The 17,333-nt window shown below is 41.7% G+C and overlaps 1 protein-coding gene and 1 long non-coding RNA gene across 6 annotated transcripts in view; one reads left to right on the top strand and one right to left on the bottom strand.

Moving 5' to 3' along the window:
- Positions 1–6,572, bottom strand: part of GBF1 (golgi brefeldin A resistant guanine nucleotide exchange factor 1) — a 739,811-nt gene extending 733,239 nt beyond the window's left edge. For 4 of the 5 annotated variants that reach the window (XM_029609015.1, XM_029609018.1, XM_029609019.1 and 1 more), the window contains exon 1: positions 6,319–6,572. The gene's annotated coding sequence lies outside the window, so the exon portion shown is untranslated. Of the gene's footprint in view, positions 1–6,071; positions 6,266–6,318 lie in introns of those variants that run through there. The other variant, XM_029609016.1, reaches the window with a different exon arrangement.
- Positions 6,573–6,702: 130 nt separating this feature from the next.
- LOC115096118 overlaps positions 6,703–17,333 on the top strand; it is a 33,834-nt gene continuing 23,203 nt past the window's right edge. Inside the window, exon 1 of the long non-coding RNA XR_003857977.1 lies at positions 6,703–6,846. This is a non-coding gene — a long non-coding RNA (uncharacterized LOC115096118). The remainder of the gene's footprint in view (positions 6,847–17,333) is intronic.

The following is a 17,333-nucleotide window of genomic DNA, read 5'->3' as shown; positions in this document are numbered from 1 at the left end:
CTTTGCTAAGTAAGCTACTTCTTTGCAAGCAGTCAGTTCTGCAGGGCTTCAGAGGACACACACCAGCCAATGCCACAGCATTTCTTCCAAAATTTGGGAAGTTACCGTGCTGTGCCAGATATTGAAATTCAGCATTAAAACTTGGAAACATTCTCCTCTGGCCCTGATTCCATTTATAGAAAACATTATTTTGTGCTATATCTGAGGGCTGGGGCAAGAAATGCTCCAGCGGTTCAGTCAGAATCTCCTTTTATGAATCATCAGAGGGTTTCACAGGTGCTAGAGGGGCTAGGACAAAATTCTAAAGTATCTTCTGCCCCACACACACTGAATAGTAAAAGCCCACATTTTCTCTACATTGGTAATGCCATTAGCTATCAAATAAAAAGTCCAATCTTGCAGCACAGTTCTCATTTGCCTGGGTACAAGGGGTTCAATTCTTCAGTTTGTCCAATGGACACCATGTTCTATTCACAACTTGCTCTATTCACTTGGGGTATTTTGCAGAGATGATCACGCTGCTAAGGAGAACAACTCACTCAGGCCTACACCAGTTCCAGTGAAAACCGCTCTCCTCTGATCTGCCAGCAGGAACTCCTGTGTGCCTCAATAGAATCCCATCCTTGTCACCCATATTAAATATGAAACCAAGGACACAATAAGTGCTGAACAGAAAACCTTTATTGCAGCAATATAACACAAATCCAATGCAACAACAGTCTAGCTCTTCAGGGTACTGGTTGGAAGCCAGAATATAAGTTAATCTGCAAATATTTGGTTCCTCTAGTACTTCCTGGCAAGCTTGAGACCCAAATAGACTACAATAATCACAGCCAGGAGTACCTGAGACTTAATGGTTACTATGATTTGGTTCATTCAAGGATTATACAGTTTTAAAGCTTGAGGTTTGCAAGCAAACTTGATACTGTGAAGTTTGATTATATATGATAAGTTACTATATAAACAAAAGAGAGACCTATAGTGCCTCTACCATGAAACAATGTTTGTTAACAAATGACTAACAGATAATATGGAGATGAGAATACATAAAGTACGGAATATTATCAATGAAGTACATTTTTGTGTTATAAGGAATATGAGAACAAATGCACCAACTTAGAAAGTAACAAACTTAATGGAAGGTGAACTTAATGAAGCTCTTTGTTTACATGCAAAGGAAAAAGTAGCAGTCAGATTTTGACTCCTGTGCTAGGGACTAAGAAGTACTGTATATGCGTATTTAGCTGCAAAATCAAGACAACAACCTGGTTGGTTTGTTTGTAAAGATTTCCAAAGATCACCTGGAAAATGCAGAGATATATGGGGCAGCAATTTTTCGCACCAACTATTTGTTAACATCTCAGTTTTAAATGTGACTCACTAAACTTCATTGATAACCATGGTTCATTGTTTCATTTGAGAATCTGGATGAGAAGGCTTAAAAATGTATGATGGCATAGGGACCATACATGGATGTATATCCCATGTTATATGGGTTATAAAAAATGAGTGTTCAAAGATAAGGGAAGATAGCATCAGGGAGTCTGAAAGTTTAACCTAGGATATTCTTGGAGGTACATAACAAAATATTCTTAAATGTACAGAGGGGTAAATTATTCAATATAGCAAGTTAGTTACTGAGGCATATTGAAATTCTGTAATCTGAGACAAATGGTACAGTTTTAATGATGTTTACAATAGTTTATGTTTGTTATGGAATTTTTTTCAGGGAAATTAACATGAGCACATAGAGTTAAATTACTAGCTTGTCTGCAGGGATGGAAAAATGTTGAAATATGTCTGAAATAAATGAGATAAGACTGGAAAGTGAATGAGAGGAAGACTAATGGAAGGGGATTAGTTCTTAGATTGGCTTCCAATATATAGTGTTAGATCACTGTTTTTAGACCTATCGGAAGCAAGGTCCTTCATGGAAAATGCAGAGCGCGAGAAGAAAAGGTTGGATAACCTCTTACAGGGCTTTAAAATGCAGGGTAACATGATAGTCTAACTATAAGAAACATTGTCACATGCCTAATGTGTTATCTTCTAGTCAGAGAAGTGACATTACAAATTTTGTACTTTGAACTTTATGGATATTGTGTCCAGGATGACTGCAGATTTACAAATACACCTAGGGAGTGGAAACACTGCAAATAAACAATAGCACCTATAATGATACAATAACCAAAATACCATGTGCAAAGCACCAAGGCAAAAGGCCAGATCTCACAGGATCCGGGTAGCAAGAATTTTATATGCAATGCATACTCTAAAAATTTATTTATTTATAAACTTTTGATATTCTCTCTTTTCCTAAAGGTGGGCCCAAGGCAGATACTACTGTTTGGAAATTTATTTTTCATATTGTAAAAGGCTTACAAGTAAAAAAAAAATATATATAGATATATATATATAGATAGATAGATATATATATATATATATATATCCTAAATTTTGACTCATCGTCTATTTGTGTCCTAATTACTTCGTTTTACATCAAGTTTGGGTAAAAGATATCTCACTGAAAAGGGATATTGCATCTGGATAAGGATAAATATAAAGACTAGAAAATGTATATTTTCAAGGAGGGATGGGTAGTAAGGAGGGTCATTTTAACACCAAACCATGCATTCACAAGAAATAAACTACAAGGGATCAATCTGATGGCTCAGTGGCAGTGCTATGCCCTGTCATGAAGAGGACCCAAGTTTGATTTGATTCTTTGGGCAGGCTTCTGCTCTCCCAGATCAGCTGGGGCTGGGGATGCAGTCATGGCAGTTTTCACAACTCCTGTGGAAGGGAGTCCCAGTCACAGCACCTCATGACTGACGTATTTGCCTGTGAATGCAGAATTACAGAGGACTGTCATTACAATAACTGGCCTAAGTGAGTTGGGATATAAAACAAAGGGAAAAGGTTCATTGAAGTTCATGGTACAGTTGTGATTGAGCTAGAAGCCCAAAGGAGCACAAAAAAAAAAAAAAAAAAGTACCACAAGACAATTTCAGCGTATAAAGCCAACACACCTAAAGAGTCTTGAGCTACCAATGAAAAGTGTGAGCCAAATCTAAATAAAGATTGCTTCTATTTGGAATTTGTGTTTATACAGCAAAATAAAAAAAGTAGATACACATATCCAAAAATAAACAAATCCCAGCATAAAACAAAACAATTGAATTGCATCAATCATGCAATCACGTGCACCAGCAGTATGCTTAATGAAGTGCAAAATCACTTGATATAACCACTTACTGACCGATACCAAGTCCTGTTTTATTCAAATGTACTCAAAATTCAACAGTTCTAAAATCCATCCATCATTTAAAAAGAAAAAAAGCACAGCTGAGTTCACAAAATCAAGTCAAGAAGATGACATTTCAGCATGTCAACTGTATTGAAAATGATGTTGAATAACTCTCTTTCTGGAGTAAGCACATCTCCAAGAAACTGTTACAAAGCTGAGAAATACTCACAAATTGTTATGAAGCACATACCATCATGTGGGTCCTACCTGCCTAAGAACAGGGTGACACCCCAATATAACAATTGGAAGATTCAAATTGCAGGGCTCTTATCACCCAACTAAAACTCACAAATAATCCATTCACCCCTTTCTTTGCTATTCATATTGCTACAACACAGTTCATGTTAAAAAAAAAAAACACACAAGACTCCACATCTTTACAACAGAACCAATTTTAAAATGAAAACAGTCCAATCAATTTCCACAGTGAGAGCCTTCCATGCAAATGTCTAAACAGTATATCTGTTTCTGTTCACTTTGTAACAAAACAGTTGAAATCACAGCAAAGCTCACTCCCTAGGAAGAGTGAACAGGTACAAGCTGCTGCTGAACTGACTCCATCTGTTGTTTTGGGATCAGGTTAACAGCAATCTGAACCAGCTCAAGCCTTCCAGGGAATGACTTTGGATGAGATCACAGTTCTCCAGAAATCAGTTGCAATTAATTTGTCAGATAAAAAACTGACCCTACGAGTTCTTGGAAAAGGTTTATTCTTTGTACCTACAGGGGGATGGTTGTTTTCATGGAGAATATCCAATCAATTTACACAGTGAGGGCCTTTGAACGCACATCCACTTCTGTTCACTTTGTTACAAAACATAATCAAAATTGCCATCCAAAAAGAAAAGAAAGTGCCACCCATGATCAGTCTTAGATCTTCAAAAACATGTCCTTTATCCAGACAATGTGACAACAAGAATGCTTCAACTTTGTCCCAAAGGGACTGCTACATTTTCTCAATATAAAGCATATTGCAAGGACTGCAAGAACACACTATAGCACACAGCATATGATTGATGAAGTGCTGCAGTCACTGAAAAAATTCTAACCAGATCATATATGCTAGCAAAACATCAATACATCTACTGCATAACAATGTGATTTTTAAAGGGTCACCGGGGTAGCTATGGTATTGTTCTGACTCACCTATCTGTATACCAGTTTCAAACAGAGACTTCACAGATTTGAAAAGGTGCTTTTGCTGTATAGACTTGGAGCTGTATTTTAACGTTGCAGCAATATGTATAGCAAAGAAAAACAGTAAATGAATTGTTTGTGAGTTTTGATTGGGTGATAGAGCCCTACAATTTGAATCTACAAATTGATATGGGAGTGTCAACCTGTTCTCACTGGATGGCAGGACCCACATTGTATGGCAGACTGTCCCTACAAGTGTGCTATGTCACACTGGTGTGCCTTCACACATGATCAGGTGTGCTACTGAAAAGTCACCCATTGCCTGATACTCAGACCCAGGCCAGCACCTGGGCTTTGCTTTCAGTAACAAGAGACACTAGCGGTACATCTTGAACTTGTAGGAACCCCTTTCTGAGAGCCTGTGCAATCATGCATGCCTGTTCCTCCTAGCAACAGCATGAGCAATGGAAGTATGATAATTAATAGAGTGCAGGGCACAGATAGCTGGGTCCAGCTTTGTTGCAGCATACACAGTACCTCCTCATCTTCCCCATATTTGAGTCCTTCAAGCCTCTGTTTATTCCCCAGTGAGTGAGAGAGGGAAAGCATCCACTGGATGTGACTCTTTTTGAGTGCTGGGTGCAGCAGCAGTGGAGCTGCTTGAGGCAGCCAAGATAACTAACTGATCAGGCTACCCACAGTACAGAGTCTTCTTCCTTTTCTTTAATCAAGAAGAGAATTATGCAGCTTCATTTTCAATCCAGCTGACATGGTGAAACGGCAATAGCAGGATTGGGATTTATGCACTCAGTGTTTTTCTATTTTTTGGTGATGGATGAATTTTGAGACTGAAGTTTTTGCAATTGTTGAATTTTCAGACTGCATATTTTTTAAGAATTATTTTTGAATAAAAATGAACTTACTATCATTCAGTAAATAATTATATAAAGCGGTATGTGCTTTAATAAGCATAGCACTGATGCTCATGATTATATGATTCTGATTTTCCAGGGAAGATAGCTTGGATTGATTGGTCGCAGGACTGTCCCTAATGCTCTTGATATGGTCTTTTGTAGATTTCAGTAGGTGTTTAATTTGGGGATGCCAGAATATTAGTTGTCAGAAGATTTAATGAAGTGGAAGATTAAATGGTGGATAATTCTGACTGCAGTGGCCACCAATGTATTGAAAGAGAAGAGTTTACAGTATTGGGTCAGGAAAAATTATGGGCTGTTTAAAGTAGGTGGCCTTAAGAAAGGCTGAAGTGTCAGGGTTTTGTTAAATTCATGTAATTTCTTTGGACCAAAGACTGATGCTTTCTTTATTATGATGAATTTTACAGACATTATTGGAAAGTGCACAGACAGTACAAGATTATGGAACATAGTGGCCTTTGTGTTTGACTTTCCAAATATAAACGCAACAAATTAATCCCAAATATAATTAAAAACCAAAAATTAAAAAAAAATGGGTTTCACACAAAAACTCAGACATATTCACAAGAAAAACTCTAATCACAACCTAAGTCAAAAGAATTGTTCTCTATCAGTATAAACGCCATCATATCTCCTGTCCCGGGAAAGTCATCGGCAAGTCTGCCCGAACTTAGACCCTTCCCCCATTGTACCTGGGGTCAGGCGCAGCCCACCTCCAGCTTTCTCTCAACGAGTGGCCGTGCCAAGAAGGGTAAAGTCTGAGGTGAGAGTTCACCCAGAAGGGGGGAGCGGGACTACCCTCCAGAGAAGGCGATTCAGCCTCGGGCTCCAAGTGAAGAAACCTCCCCTAGCTAGCCCTGTTGAATCTTCCCGGGGAGCGTCGTAGCGGCCGTTTCCGACAGCTCCATCCTTGACCGAGAAGGAAACGCAAGTGCTGACCTGTCACTCGGTCCGACCCCCGAATCCAAAATGGCGGCCCGGTCAGGAGCTCCCGGCAGTAGCCCGAAACCTTCCGTAGGCAGGGAAGCTCACATCTCCAGCCCGAGAACCAAGCCTTGAGAAGCGCTCCGTCAGTTCTGCGGGGGGCCAAAGGGTGCCCCGCTGCAGCCTCAGCTCAGGTGCAGGGAAAAGGGAGGGATATCCCAGACAGAAACCGGCCGCTACAGCCCCTGAAAACTTCACTGACGTGGTAACGCACTCTAACCCGCTGCCTGGTGGGTCAGCGTAGGGCGACCAATCAGAAGCCGAGCGGCAACGATTGACAACCGTTTTGGGCAGTAACAGGTAGAGGAAAGTGCCCAGAGGCGGGGGACTAGAGAGAGAGAGGGGCGGACGTTAAGGAGGTCTGGCATTGAAAAGACGATCATCTAGTAGTTAAAGGAGAGGGAGCCAAGGCGCAGGGAAACCAATGAATGAAAGGTGTAGTGTTACTGGCAAGAGGAACAGTCAATAACAACAAACTGTAAGGTAACGTAGAAAGGCGGGCCGACGAGCCGAGAGGTGTCGTGACGTATCACGGAAAGGTGGGGCTTAAAGGATGCTAGTTTGGTAGAGGACGCGAGCCTGCGTGCAGGGGTGCTTGGGTAGTGCACTGTGAGAGCCAAGCATGTAAGGGAGGAACTCTTCACAAGAGGTAGATGGCAGGTGTAGTATGAAGGAGCGAAAGGGTGCGCGCGCGCTAAAACTTTGCTAGCAATTACTCCAAAATCAGGAGGTGGAAGTGGAACTTGCCTAGGCTCACAGTTACCCTGTTTTGAAGAGACAGTTCTAGGCATCCTAGAGTTTAGAAGACATATATATCTCACTGTATTGTAGTATTTGCAATTTTGCTTCTCCAGTTTGCCAGAAGTGTGGCAGTTGTGTTAATCCACTTGAATGCACAGAAACAAATATTAACAGAATAATATAAGGTGACAACTTTTTATTGGACTATCAATATATTTTTGACAGGCTTTCTGAGATTAACTCTAGAAAGCTAGTCAAAAATGTATTGTTAGGCCTTTAAACAGACATTATGCTTGTCACTGGTGAGATCCCTGTTCAGTTCTGGAGACCCTATTGTTGTACGAACATTGAGAAGTTGGAAACAGTTCTGAAATGGGTGTAGGGCCTGCCACAAAAGCCCTACATTAAAGATGAGGAATTGCAAGAAGGGAAAATGGAGGCATCTTATTTGAATGTATCTGTTCAGTGTTTGTTTTTTGGCCAAGCAGCAGTTTCCTCCACCTCTCAGTTTCCACCTCAGTCGGAACCAACCTTTAATGGTACCAGGAGCCTTCCTTGTCAACTAACTTGAGCTTTTACCCATTTATAATCCTCTACCCCTTCCCATCTAGCTCACCTAGTGCAAGGATAGTCCCCAGTCAGGTGCAACAGATTATAGTTCTCTCCAGAACCCAAAATGTGTGCACACTGATTCTGGCCACCAGTTGTTTCTGCAGTGGCTGGGATTCCCTCTCTCTATGAAATGTGAATGTTGCATCTATAGTATCCTTAGCCCCAGAAATCAATTCTGAACATATGGAAAGGAAAAAGTAAGTAAGGAAAACTGGACTATTTTACTTTGCTAAGGGCCTGATTCACTGCGGCTTTTCTCCCATTCTGTGTCTATGGGAAAGATGCTCAGTGAATCAAGCCTTAGGCTCTGATGTTCTAAAGCAGGAGTTTTTCTACTGCACATGCCGTCTTCTTCCTAGTCCAAGCTGCTAGATGCAGCATGATGCCAGGAGCTATGTCAGGGGAGCACCACTGGAGAAGTAAGGGATGTTACAGTACAATTTCTGGCACAGCACCTCCATTGATGCCACTGGAGTGGTCAGATGCCCTGCAGGCTAAGTCATAGAACTGAGTGGCAGTGGCAGTATTCTGTCTGAGAGTTAAGTGGGAAAAGGCGCTTTTTATAATTTGTGGGTTTTGCCTACTCCAGGAGCCAGGTCTCATGGTCTGAGATGCAGGACAGGTGGGGGACTTCCAGTATACCATCTGTCTGGCTGGGCTATCTCCAGTGTTCTGTTCTTGGGATCTTGCTGATTTTTTTCTTCCTTGCAAGACCACTGGTTCTTGACCCAAGAGGGGATTTTAGGGAAGTCCCTTTCCTGGGTGGCCAAAGTAGGGAAGACTCTGCCCACTCCATCTCACAATCCATGGTTGATAGCCAGTAGCGATCTGCATCGGGAAAGTTCCAGTTTGGGGCTTTTTTTTTTTTTAATTTATAGTTTATTAATTTCTTATACATTTTACAATGAAAGAAGCAAAGAAAGTTTATGGATTACAAAAACAACATATTTCAAAAGAAAAATCAACAAGATAATTAAATCATGTAATTCCAAATTTTAAAGTCCACTTTATAAGGGAGCTTAAAACAAGAAAAGAAAATTCTAACAGAAGATCACATCCATATGTATAATGGAGAAAAACCAAACTTTTTACCATTTAATTAACCCCCAATAATTGGAAACTGCCAATACGTACTCACCCACCTTTATCTACAAGAAATACCTCTAGGTGGGCAGGTTCCGTAAAAATAAACTTATTCTTAAGAAAAGTGACCAAGCACTTACACGGAAATTTAAGAAAGAATGTGGCCCCTAGACCAAGTACTCTCTATTTCATTGTTAGGAACTGCTTCCGCCTTAATTGAGTGCTTCTAGAGACATCCGGGAATACCTGGACCTTTTGGCCACAGAAGCAGAAATCTTTATTTTTGAAGTACTTTTGGAGAACCAAATTTCTTTCTTGCTCTAAAGCAAATGCCACTATAAATGTGGCCCTAGTTGGAATATCATCCATAGATGACTCCAAAAAAGCTGATAAATTTGGACTATCTGTGGAGATAACATCTAGTTCCCCCTCTCGTGCGGCCTCCTCTCTTTTCATGCTAGACACATAATAACATTTAGATATGAGAATATCTTTTGTAATACACAAAACTTCTTTTGCATATTTTTTAAACATTTCCTGGCCTGAAATTAATCTGGTAATTGGAAAGTTCAATAATCTCAAATTTTTACTTCTTATAACATTCTCAATCCCCTCTAGTTGTTTGTAAATCATTAAGGAATCCTTCATAAAAGTAGTCCCAGATGTTTGTAATGACAATATTTGTGAAGAGGTGGTCGCATTCACTACTTCCAAGTGTGCAATACGCTTGCTGTGGTCTTCCAGTAAATTCCTAGTCTCTTTGGTAAAATTGGTGGATTGTACCATGGATAAAGAAAGCATCTTTTCCATTTTATTGACAGCTTTCCAGACATCCACCAAAATTATATTATCAGGATTAGGCATCTCTATCTCCGAATCCGTTGATAGAGCGATCTCATCCTGTCTAGGTGGAGTACTCCCTCTGTCTACCCATGTCTGACTGCAGGTTAACAGTGCGCTTGGCTCAGCGCACCGTATTGCATCAGCCCCTATGTCTGAGAAAGCCCATCGTTGCAGCGGTTGTGGGGCAAAGCGCAGTTCCGCTGAAGGAACAGTTTGCTCTTTGTGCCGCAGTAAATCAGAAACACCCGAGTTGGGCTCTTCTGTTTCAGCAAAGAAGGTGCTCGATGCGGCTGTGAAGCAAAAACCCTTATCTAAGGCAGCTTCGGTTTCGGGGGAGCCATCAGCAGCAGCCATTCTAACGGCTGCCTCGGACATGGCGGCCCTCTTGATTGACACACCGGGAGCATCGTCGTCAAGGGGAGTTTCTATGTTAAGCCAGGCTCCTCCCAAATTACTTCCTGCTTTTAATTTCTTATCCGATTCAAAGCAGGATCCCCCTGGAAATAGTGCTGGTGTATTCACTCCTGAATATTTTAAGTTTCTACATCAAATGAAGGGCCTTTTACGTCAGGGGCATATATTTGAGAATTTTTGCTTGAAAAAGGGGAATATCGCCATGGAAAGCACAGATTGGAGATATTCTCTACATTTTGCAAAGTGGTTTGGACAAAGGTTTATCTTTGAAGGTGCAAATTGCAGCTGAAAGATGTTTTGTAAGGCGGCAACATGGACGTCCTTGGGAACATTTGCAAAGCATTAGAGGATGGATCTTCTCGCTAGACAAGATGCCAATTTTGGTTCATCTGTCTTAAAAGCAGGATTTTTATCCACTCACCCTTAAATGGGCTTTGGTATTTCCCATAGGTTTGGGACTGGTGGAGCAGAAAGTAATGGAAGGAGAAATTATGTCTTACTTGTTAATTTCCTTTCCTTTACTTCTGCTACAGCAGTCCAGAACCCTGCCCTATATTTTTGGGAATAAGATTTCTAATCATTTAATTTGAATGTTTCATTTTTACTGTTGCTTACATTTGGGCATGATTTCCTTCAAATAGCTTTGCTGATATTCATTTTATTTGTTGTTGAATATTTTCCAGCTTTTCAGCTGTAGCACTGCAGGTTTAAATTTAAATTTGCTATGTGTTCACGATATTTCTTTTGTTTGTTATTTATAGCTTTGATAATAGTAAATTGGTTGAATGTGTTCTCTTCATCACTTGTGTTCTAGTGATGTCATGAAAAAATATATTTTAGAACTCTGTCTCCATTTGCGCTGGAGGAGAGGATATACTCATAAGTTCTGGACTGGTATAGCAGAAGGAAAGGAAAGGAAATTAATAGGTAAGACATAATTTGTACATAGCATTTAATTTATTTGTATACCGTTTAACCGTTTATCTTTCCTATCTCTTCCTTCTTCTCCAAGTTCTGCTACCCTTGTTATTTGTAACTGCTCCTTCGGTCACCACAGTTCGAGTTGATGTATTTAATGCACTCCCTTTTCATGTAAACCAGCAAGATATGTTTTCATGATTGCCGGTATATAAAAACCTTAAATAAATAAATAAATAAAATAAATAATTTCTCCATGTGACAAGGAGAGCACGGCACCCTGGGTAAGGGTTGTTGTTGGCACCTCCATGCCCTTTGCTGGCTGCGTGGCTCCTGCTACCATGTTGGGGTAGGCTGGGCTACTATTGGCCAAACTAGGGAATCTAGAGATGGAGAGAAGTATATGGAAGGGGGCTAATGATGCACAGTTTGTCCCACTTTTCCTCTCCTCCGGTGCCCCCTTGGTTTGACATCATGGGTGGACACCCATCTTGCCTACTTGTTATGACGGCCCTGATTAAGAGGGAGAGGCTGTCAGGCTCCTGAATGCTGCAGGCACTATGTCTCTGAGAATCTGAGGAAATTGGTAAACAGTTTTACCTGGTCAGTGTTTTGAATGTTTAATGCTGACATGAAGCTGTATATGTGTTCCTGCTTAAGAATTTCAGTTTGTTTTGGACTTACCAGCCACAATAAACATACTTGAACTGATTCCTGGTGTGGCTGCATTGTGCACAGGCAGCTAGAATAATTATAGCTTCTAGACAGAAGTATGTTAGTCTTCCTCATTTAATTGAATGATATGCTACAGTGAGGCTGGCAAATATGCGCTACAGTAAGTTACACCAGTTTTCAAAGCAGACTTATGCGCATATGTCCAACTTTGAAAATTATTCCAGAAAAGTACACACATGCAATTCCATCTGCTATTTGGTGCACGTAGTTTTGTTAAGAGAATGTATGCATGTAATTTGTAAAATCTACAAGTATGCTTGTAAGTTCCAACTCTGCCCAGACTCAGCCCTTTGGAACATCTCTCCCCTATCAGGCCGATGCAATATTGGTTCGCGTAAAATGGGAGTGCATGATTGAGCGCCCGCTCTCCTAATGCGCACCTAGCTACCTCACCTGGGCACGCGATGCATTTATTTAAATGAGGGGTTGCACTAAAAAGGATGCGCTAGGGATAAATTGTGCGTCCCTCGCACATCGATGGCATCAGGCGCCCAGGAGAAGTGGCTGTGCGCTGGTTAGGAAAACAGACACTCAATTAATGGGCATCCGTTTTCCGAACCTGACCGTCAGCAAGATTTTTTTTTTTCATACTGCTTCCTGTGGGACAATACTAAGTAGGAGGAACTGCAGAAAAGCAGATTTTTGGGCATTTTTGTGGCTTTGTAGGAGGTTTTCAGATAGCTCAGAGTGTGTAAAGACTTAACGCCAGCCCCAGGGCTGGCGTTAAGATTTCCATGATAAAACATGCACATCGGGCGCATGGTGATTTTTGCATTGGGGTAATAGCTAATAGCATCATCTACATGCATTTACATGTGATGAGCGCTATTAGCTCCGCATTGGTTTAGACGCACTAATCCCCTTATTGCATCAGGTGTTAGCCTAGCACGTCCAAAACACGTTTCCAAGAGTCTGTTATCCTATGTGCTAGGCCCAGCACACTTTATAGCATCGGCCTGTTTGTGCATAAAAATATGCACATTGAGAGGGTAATTTTCAATGGTTCGTATAGAGCTAAAATTTGCATGAACAAAGTACCTGCAGACTTCAGCCCAAATTTTCAAACTTCTACACATAGGTCTGCTTTGAAAATTGGGCGGTAAGTACAAAACCTGGTGTCACACATAGATTTCCAGACATACTTTTGAAAATCAAAAGTGTGCACATAAATGGCATCCCCATCCCAACTCCAGCCCCTGGCACACTTTTTTCTAATGTGTGTAAAAGTATGCGCTGCATTTCTTCAGTGCTTAATTTACACGTGCAGCCATCTGGGCAATTTTCAAAAGCCAATTTATGCCCATAAAACCGCATTCTAGGCCTGTAAATTCTTTTTGAAAATCAGGTCCACAGTGTCTATGTATATAGTTGTACATGCATATCGGCTGTGCAGTTTTCTAAAAGGCCATTTCTGTGGGTAAAGCACTGCTTTACCCACAGAAGTCCCATTGAAAATTTCCCTCCCTCAGGACATCTGTGTAAGATGTTTTAAATAAATATAAGAACTTTTTATTTTTTATTTTTATGCAATTTCAAAAATAAAAATACAAAAATACTATGTACAGAAATGTGAGAAATACAAAGTTAAACAAGGTATGATAAACATATTACTTAATCAGGAAAAGAAAATAAAGACCTCACATATTATAATAAGAAAAGGAAGGGAGACAAGAAGAAAAATGAGCGAATTATAAACCATGAAATAATGAAAAATCATACTGAGGATACGCCAGTTATATTTTATAAGCCGGACTACATATGACTAAGGCGGTGGTGAATCTAGAAACGCCCGCAGTTGGGATGGCTCAAAGAAAATATAATCAGCATTAGAGTATCTAATAGAACATTTACAGGGATAACACAAAACAAATTGACCTCCCTTAGCAAGGACGTCAACACATAAAGAAAGAAATTTCTTGCGACCAAGCTGAGTATTTCTAGTAAGGTCAGGATAAATCCAAACCTTCTGGCCATAAAACCACAAGGATCTATTACGAAAGAAAAAATGTAGCATGTTATTACGATCAGAGGAAAAAATAAATGTCACAAGCAAAGTCCCATGACATAAATCTCTATTGATTGAGAATTTTCAAGGAAATTAGTCAAATCCAAAGAATTATCAGATGGCAAATTATCTCCATGAGCTTCTTCAGATACAACTTGAGGCAGATAAAATGCCTTAGTTATTACAGTCATCACAGATTTAGGAATTTTAAGAATTTGAGAAATATACGAAACAATTCCACAGGAGAAATCTTTTTGATAACAGGAAAATTAAGAATTCTCAAATTTAAAGAACATAAGGCATTTTCAATATTCTCAATCTTCTTTGAACATACCAAATCCGATTAAATAATTGGTGTTGAATCTTTTCAAGAGTAGTTACACGAGTATCCAGTATCAAAAGCTTAGTGTCCTGAGACGATACCAAGTTGGAATTAAGCAATAATCGATTGTTGGTGTCCATTATAACTGTTGTTAAGGAAGATTATGGAGGTTTCCAAAGTCACAAGTGTATTCCACAAAGCATCTAAAGTAATTACCAAAGGTTTAGAAAGTCTGAGTTTACTAACCTGGACACTCGTCGACTCACCACTGCTCTGAAACACGTCCTCATCAAAACCACCAGAAGGGGCCGATGTCAAGGCCAGAAGTGAAGGAGAAACCGCTCCAATAGCCCCTAAAACAGGGGACTCCGTCTCAGCAGGTGCCACTGTCGCATATACAGAAGGAGGCACAGAACTCCCGCCCTCTTTCAGAATCATGTGCGACGAAGTCTGAGCTCCTCGAATCTCCATTGTAGGAGTCGGAAGTCCAGACTAACAGATCAATACAGTAAAGTGTGGCCGCGGTTACCCTGCTCCTAACTCGCCTTCTACTCACTTTCCGGCCGCGTTAGCCCTTCCTGCAATACACTATCCCCTTTAACTCATCCCTACCGCCTCTTAAAATCCCCGGGTAACCCCTTCCGCACGCGGCATGTATATTAAATGTAAACGAGCGAATTAGCTATTCCCTCCCATACAGTAACGCGCGCCCTGCGTTAGAGGCAGGGGTAAGGGTAGGCGGCAAACTTTCCCCCAGCCCCCGCTCACCTGCCCTGGCGCGTCCGGTCTCCGGTGCAGCCCCAGTCCTGTCCCCTCCTCCCGAAGAAAAAAACCAAAAAAACCCGAAAAAAAAGTAGCAAGAGAGCGAGGGGAGAGACGGGCAATCCTACGCTCGGGCCTGCCAGTCCCTTGTCCTCTCCTCCCGAAGCAGGGTGCAAAAAGCAGCCTTGCTCCGGGAGGAGGGGGCAGTTTAAAGCAACGAAGCGACTTACTTTTGCAGCCCCCCTCCGGACATCAGCGACGACGACCGGGCAATCCTAGGCTCGGGCCTGCTAGTCCATTCTCCTCTCCTCCCGAAGCAGGGCGCAAAAAGCAGCCTTGCTCCGGGAGGAGGGGGGGGGCAGTTTAAAGCGATGAAGCGACTTATTTTTGCAGCCCCCCCCCTCCGGACATCGGCGACGACCACGGCTCCTGCCTCCAGCCTCCAGCTGTCAGACAGACGCATCGCACGTGGGAAAGCGGCCCCTATGCGTGCAATTGGCTGCTCAATACGTGACATCACATGCCGTGACGCCAAATGTCGTGACGTCACGTCTTGAGCAGCCAATTGCACGCATAGGGGCCGCTTTCCCACGAGCGATGCGTCTGTCTGACAGCTGGAGGCTGGAGCCGCGGTCGTTGCCGATGTCCGGAGTGGGGGGGCTGCAAAAGTAAGTCGCTTCGTCGCTTTAAACTGCCCCCCCCTCCTCCCGGAGCAAGGCTGCTTTTCGCACCCTGCTTCGGGAAGAGAGGAGAAGAGACTAGCAGGCCCGAGCCTAGGATTGCCCGTCTCTCCCCTCGCTCTCTTGCTATTTTTTCGGTTTTTTTTTTTTTTGCTTCGGGAGGAGGGGATAGGACTGGGGCTGCACCGGAGACCGGACGCGGCCAGTGCAGGTGAGCGGGGGCTGGGGGAAAGTTTGCCGAGCATCGGAGAACATAACTGTCCACTTCCTGGTACCTGTCATTTCAAATGTCATTTGAAATGACAGATACCAGCGTGGCCGTGAAGCGTTGGCCCGCGCACCCAGGATACTGTATAGGCGCTCTATACAGTAAAATGGGTTGCGCAGGCCTAACCTTCGCCTAACACTTCGCAGACGCGGCATGCATTTGCATGCAATTTGAAGAGAGTATCGAGCAGTAGGTGAAGAGAACTGTGCATGCAGGGAACGAGGGTGCGCCTGGCACTGCCGCACTATTTCTAACGCGGCATAACTGTATCGACCTGATAGATGTTAAGCCATGACAAGGAGGGGATGGTGTGGTGGCGCTCCCGGGCTAAGAGAGATCTCCTCTGCCTGCAGAGGAGACTTTCGCTCTAAGTCTTCCTCTGAAGCGGCCATCACAGCAGAAGTAAGAACTGGCATTGCACCAAAAAACTCAATTCAAGGTTGTAAAGAGCCAAATGAGGGAGAACTAGTAGTAGTCTCCCTTAGTTTAGCTTTGGGCTTCTTGTGTGGCATCTAGACAAAGGTAATCCGATACCAGGAGGAAAAACGAGGAGAGAGGTTCTGTGTGCATGTCTCAGTCGGCGGCCATCTTGACTCTGGAAATATAAGAACTTTTAAATAAATAAATAAAAGAGCAATATTCCATTTTAAAGAGAACTGCTATAGCAAACAATCCCCAAATGTCTGCTGAAAAAGCTCCTATGTGCTCACTCTAGAGAAAACTAGATAGCTCAGAGAATTGGCACAGTAATACACAGTCTTTCAGTTCTATGTCAGAGGTTCACGTCCAGTTTTGGTCAGTGGTGTCCAAACTTCCTGGCATGTGAAAGTTGTTCAGTGGCCTATGCGAAAAAAAAATAAATTGGTGATTTCAGTCCAGGTCTGTATCCCTAAAGAAAAATATAATAGCTTTACAGATACCAATTGTCAGTCAGATATGAGATCTCTGCAGAGACAGCAAGGAGCAAATCTGTTTATTTAAATGTTTTATATACCATCATTCCATGTGACAATAATTAGTTCATAATGGTTTACAAGTGAAACATTCATAAATAAAATGTATTACAAGGTTGATAGACATTCATATAAACGGAAGTAATACAATGGTAGACGTCTATCATAGAAACAGAGCTAGATTAAAGGGTAAGCGAGGGGGGGATTGTTGAAGAATTATTTATGTTTTCTGAGTCATGGGGAACTGGGAGATTCAGTCAAGTAGAAGGCATTTTTGAAAAGCCAAGTTTTTAAGTTGCTTTTGAATTTCTCATCTGTTAATGTTCGAAGTTCTTCTGGCATAGAATTCCATAGTTTTGGGCCGACAATTGAGATCACTCTATCTCTAGTTAACGTTAGATGAGAGTCTCTTAAATTTGGTATAGAAATTCTAGGAGGCCTTTGTTCTGTGATCCTAGAGTTCTCAGGGGGATGTGAGGTTTAAATGTTATTCCTAGCAGATCGTCGTCGTTCTGGTTAATGTTGTTGTATATTATAGTTAGAACTTTATCATGTATTCTTGACTGTACAGGAAGCCAGTGTAGAGCCAAATTTTCTTGCTCCAGACAATACTCTAGCAGCGGCATTTTGCAGT

The sequence above is a fragment of the Rhinatrema bivittatum genome, chromosome 7 (assembly GCF_901001135.1).
Source record: "Rhinatrema bivittatum chromosome 7, aRhiBiv1.1, whole genome shotgun sequence".
NCBI classification, from domain to species: Eukaryota; Metazoa; Chordata; class Amphibia; order Gymnophiona; family Rhinatrematidae; genus Rhinatrema; species Rhinatrema bivittatum.
Note: the sequence above shows the minus strand (reverse complement) of the source record. Positions and strands in the feature narration are given on the sequence as shown.